This window comes from Lactuca virosa, chromosome 5 (genome assembly GCF_052849685.1).
Source record: "Lactuca virosa cultivar CGN04683 chromosome 5, Lactuca_virosa_CGN04683_v6, whole genome shotgun sequence".
NCBI lineage: Eukaryota > Viridiplantae > Streptophyta > Magnoliopsida > Asterales > Asteraceae > Lactuca > Lactuca virosa.
Window position 1 is genome coordinate 218644793 of NC_136430.1, and position 5594 is coordinate 218650386.

The following is a 5594-nucleotide window of genomic DNA, read 5'->3' on the forward strand; positions in this document are numbered from 1 at the left end:
CCCTCAAGTTTTGGAATTTAAATTTTTGATTAAAAGTTAATTTTGAAATATTTAAATTCTAATCCCAAATGTTTTGAAAAAGTTTCAAAACATGCCCTCAAGTTTTGGAATTTAAAAGTTGATTAAAAGTTTGATTTTGAAATGTTAAATTCTAAAACCCTCGCACTTTGAAAAGTTCAAATTACACCCTTGTGGTTGTGTTAATTAATTAAAGTGTATAATTAAAAGAGAGTTAATAAATCCATAAAGTTTTGGTTTACATTTAATTAAATTAAAAGTATAGTTTATTAAATTAGACCACCTAGTATTTTAAAAGTGTAAAATACACCCTATACTATGTACATATGACATTAAAAGTCTGATATTATATATGTATAAGTAAACAGTCAGTCTTACTGTTAGTAGGCCTCATTCACGAAGCTGGTCTATAAGGGGTGTTTAAGGAAATTGCCTATAAAATGGCGATTGAATGGGTATCCACTCTTACCCACCGCACTCTTGACTAGTGGAGGGTCGTTAGCCGAACGGTTAGGATAGGACGAAACCTTCCATTATAAGTATAATGAAGTACAAAGTAACTACATGCTTTTACAAATTCCCAAATTCTAGTTACTTTAGGCAAAATGTGAAATTGTATGCTAATCCATGGAATTACACTTCGTACCCTTGTCAAACGTTAGTGGAGCGTGCGTGGTTAACCGGTACACTAATTTGGGGTTGACATTGGTTGTGAAGGGTGGCTCGATGTTTATCATAGATCAATGGAGTGTGTGTGGTTAACCGGCACATTGATTAGGTGATAGTATCATTGAATGCATCACGTTGATTCGTTGGTTATTCACACCTTGTTTGTGATCCTCGGCATCCCAGTCGCAAATTTGAAGGGCATAATCGAGATTAAACATGTCATTGAAAAGTTCGATGAATCTCAAAAGATCTAGGAGTTTCAATTCATTTAAAACTTAAACTTCATTTTTTGTTTTTCATGGTGGGAATTGGTAAATCGTCATTTACCTACCTTCAAATATTCTGCAACTAGATTACGGCATCCCTCTTCTAGGTTGTAGAATATTGTGTTGGATCCTAGCCTTGATGTTCCATTTGGGGGTTACATCAAGGATTCTTATCAACTAACTTGAATTTTCTCCCGTTTTGTAGATGTCTAAATCTTACAATGGTCTTCCCAAGTCCCTTGGAACAAGCTTTCCAAATGAAGATGACGTTCCACGATACGATCAAGGAAATGAGAGTCATGCTTCACTTCCTCCACCTCCTCCAATTATTCTCCCTAACCCACAAGTTCAAAGGCTTGAAAAGTTCAAGCTCACTCAAACCCTATTGGCAAGTAAACACGAAGATGGGAAACCTGTGTGTGCACACGTCTTGGAGATAAAGTCACACATTGACATGTTAAGGATGTTGGGTGTCGAGATTTCAAGTAAGTTGCCTGTTGACTGGGTTCTTTAGTCACTTCCTGAATCATATAGTGAGTTCGTAAGAGAGTACTATATGATGGAACACGACGTGACCCTCATTGATCTCACCTATTTGCTTATAGCTGCTGAATCAGCAATGATTTGGCGTGCTGGTCAAGCAAATTTGTCTGGTGAATCAAACTCCCAAACTTCAATGGACACTGGCAACATTGGAAGTCCAGAAAGGACTAAGCATGAGATTGTCCCATGTGCTGTGCCAAAGGAGTCCATTTGCTTTTATTGCCTAGAGAAGGGGCATTGGAGACGAAGCTGCCCAAACTACCTGAGAGATCTAAGAGATGGGAGAGTCAAGGAATATGGATCTACTTCAGGTAAAATCCATTATCTAACTCTGTAAGTTCCTATTTTTGATTCTTAATACATGATGTGATAAGATTACATTTTGATGTTTTGCAGGATCAAAGAAAAGAGAGGAAGCTTAAGGAAGAAGAGTGCTGAATCTGATCATGAAGAAATGGATTTCAATCGCATGGATTCGAAGATCAGATTTTTTGAGTTGCTACTCTAGAGTTAGGATAGAATGATAAGAAATATGAAATAGCATAGTTTTTCAGTTGAATTTCATTGTAAGGACAAATTTTTCCGCAATAAAATAAATTTTGATTTTGTTTTATTTATTTATCCTTGCAATGGTGTGTGTGAAAAATTGATGTTTAATTGTTTCTATTATTAGCAATAATGGATTTGATTCTTAATTATGTTATTTGTGGAAATGTCGAGAATTTGCCAAATAAAGGAAGATTCTCATCGCCCAAGTTTCAATTGGACAGAAACTTGGAATCATACAACTTGGTTGCGTGATGAATGAGAAACTTCATATTTGGAAATTAGACTAATTCTTTGGCAAAGTGTCAAGAGAAGGACTAGGAGATCGAGTACACTAGGTTGTGCGTTGATCAAGTCCACCACAAGAGTGATAAAGATATTCGTCATGATTTACTAAAGTTTAGTAAATATGGTTATACTTATAAGATTAAGTATAATTCTGAGTTGATCGAAAGAGTTTCAATCAATAGCAGAACGAATAAGAAGAATCAAGTAGGCAGAAAGATAAAAGTTTCTCTATTCTAAGAAGAAGGGAGAGTACCTTTTATTGTGTTTTATGATAGGTCTTAATGATTAAGAACCATGTCTCAATTGATCCTCTAAGTGAGTCTTAGTGCAATTGCATGTCTAAGAAGAGGAATCGGGAATTGTAGAAATGGTTAAATCAAGAAGTCAATCATACTTCGTTCCAATATCAAGTCTTAGAGTCAAGATTCTGACATGAGTGACAAGTCTTTAGTAGGTTTAGAACACTCAACAAATGTGGAATTGAAAAAAGTCTTCTTATTCCTGCACATTTGAGATTGGTAAGTTGTGATGTCTTGGATAAGACAAAGACCAACTAGAACCAATTATGTGAAGTGATAAACTTGACAAAAGGCTACACTAACTCTTGAATATTTGTTTGTCAAGAAATGTTTTTTGACAAGAGAATCTTATATGTCAAGAAGTCAGTGGGGGTCTTAATGGTCTTGAAAAGTTTCAAGAACAAATCAATAGTAAACCTAGTTAATCATCACTAGCGCATGACTTGAGGTTTTTGTGCCATTCCAATTAAGCTAAATATGTATGTGAGTTCTATGAGTTCTCATTTGAATGCATAAAGACAAAGCACCTTGATCAATGGAAAGTACATTGATATGTAGGGGTGAGTTGCTTGGAAGACATGGTGGGCACTCGTGTTACCATGAGGCAAGAAATCAAGATTAAACAAGTTCAGTCCATATGGTTTTTGGATTTGTTGCAAACTTTCGTTTTGACGAATTCGCATGGATAGGAACACATACATCATAAAATCTAAGTGTCATAAGGTTTCCCTCCTTTATGAAAATGATTGTGAGGAAATGCTTTCACTAAGAGAGATTTTAAGAAGATAGCAATTGTGAAAATTGTATTCTCAAATTCGATTATGATTACGGCATCCCTTTTCATAGTTTGAATTGTGAGATTTGGCAATTAGTCTGAACATTTGGGACTTAGTAACATAAATTCTGAATTGTTTAGATACACATGTGAGCTATCTAAGGCAAAGATGTATGAGCTTAAAAAGCTTAGATAAAGGATTATCAAAGCATCAAGTGTTAGAAATATGAACTTAAGGAATTCAATAAGCATTGTCTTCTAGAAGTTCAGCTGTTTTCTGAATACATGTCAAAGCTAGTGGGAGCATAAGTGTTATGCTTGTATTGTAATAATCATCGTGTTAGTGGGAGCATGATTATTATGGTAAGTATTGCAAGTTAGCAATATTAATTATAGAAAACAAATATTCACTTTGCAAAGTTGCAAGGGTTGAAAAGTTGTTTTGCTATAATTAAGGGAGAGAATATTATACTTCGTTTCAAAATTCTAAAGCTTAGATCGAGAAATGTTAATAAATTTAGTCAAGGATACATAGTGCATTCTCAATATTCGATTATGATTACGGCATCCCTCTTCATAGTTCGAATAGTGGGAACATGGCACATAAAATATTATGGCAGAAGGATGATAAAGTATCACGTCTTTATGTGAGACATTATGCATCGTGTCCAATACGCTTCGGGTATAGGATCGATTGCATATGCTATAATATTTGACCATTCTAAAATTTTCAAAATGCCTAGGGCATTAAGAGGGAAAAAGGGACTAGAATCGGTTTTGACTAAAATAATTAAACAACTATCAAAGGACGATCTGAGGTTCACTGAGGATTTGTCGCTTGTGAGTAGTTGGAAGTATAGTACTGGATGGACTATATTGACATTATTATGAATAGATAAGATTCTATTAAGAACGAGTTGTCATATGGAAAATATGGAAATGTTTCCATTAATGGGAGGTGGATATTAAGAAATATGTCTAGATTAGAAACTTTTATGCGAGAAGGATGTTCAAAGGAATGTACTTTGAATATGAGACTTCACGTCTATGGAATTGTCTTGTAACAATTTCCGATAGAATACCTTGTAATTTCATTAGCCGGGTCTTGGTGACTTTTGCGCTATGACATTACGAAAGAATCATTGCATAAAATGTTAGAATCTGACATATTCTAAAAGTGGCAAGAATTTGGTATTCTTATACTAATAATAAGGATTGGGGATTGTGAAATGAGTTTCATTGGAAAAGTTTTCAATTGATCTATTTCACAAAGTATGGACCATAGGAAACCAAAGTGTGCATGCTTGGAGCATGGGACAATTGTGGTTATAATTCGAGTAATAAGTTGATTTTCTGAAACAGTAAGCAATGAATAATGAGTAATCAATATGGTGTTTAAATAAAAGTGTTTTTATTTACGCTCAAAAGTTTTGGGGCCATATAGGATTAATATTATTATTGCGTTTCACTTTGCATGTTTTGACTTCCAGAATAACTAGGTTATTCAAACCTCCACAGTCGGTCATACGTTGGAAGTAGGTATGAAGGAAGACTGTCATGAATCTGTCTGTAGATTGTCTAAGTGTTTAGACATAGCACAAGTTTGTTGCAGAGTTCATGAGTGCTTTAATAAGATTAGAGTATTGGATCAAACTCACGCTCACTTGAATCACTTCATGGTTTTTATCATGAGTAATTGTGAGACGATAACATTGTATATTCTTGAAACCGAGTCGTGTGAGTTGTTGTTTGTTGGTCGGTTGCGCATTGATAATAAGAAAACGCACCAGTAACTTGGTGTTATAAAACTTATTGTTGTGTGTGATTCGATCAGTAAATGCAACCGAGCATTTGAGTCGAAGTTTATCCATTCCTTTTACCCAAAGTGGGATAAAAGCAATATATATGGGCCCCTCGATGATTTAATGATGACACCCTAAGCGCTTGGCCAAGCCGGGACTAAGTTGATGTGTTCAATTGTAGTCTGTTGTCAGTCGTCATAAATCGGAAGTCGGGAAACAGTATAGAGAGAATGATCAAATTCATGTCTTGTGTCTATACAATATTTTGAGAATGGAGGAATATATAATCCCTTATCTAAAGGACACGCGTATCTGATAAGATAAGAGTTGACAGCGACTTTTGAAAGCTACGATTGCTGATCAGGTTCTGAAGTAATGCATAATAGTT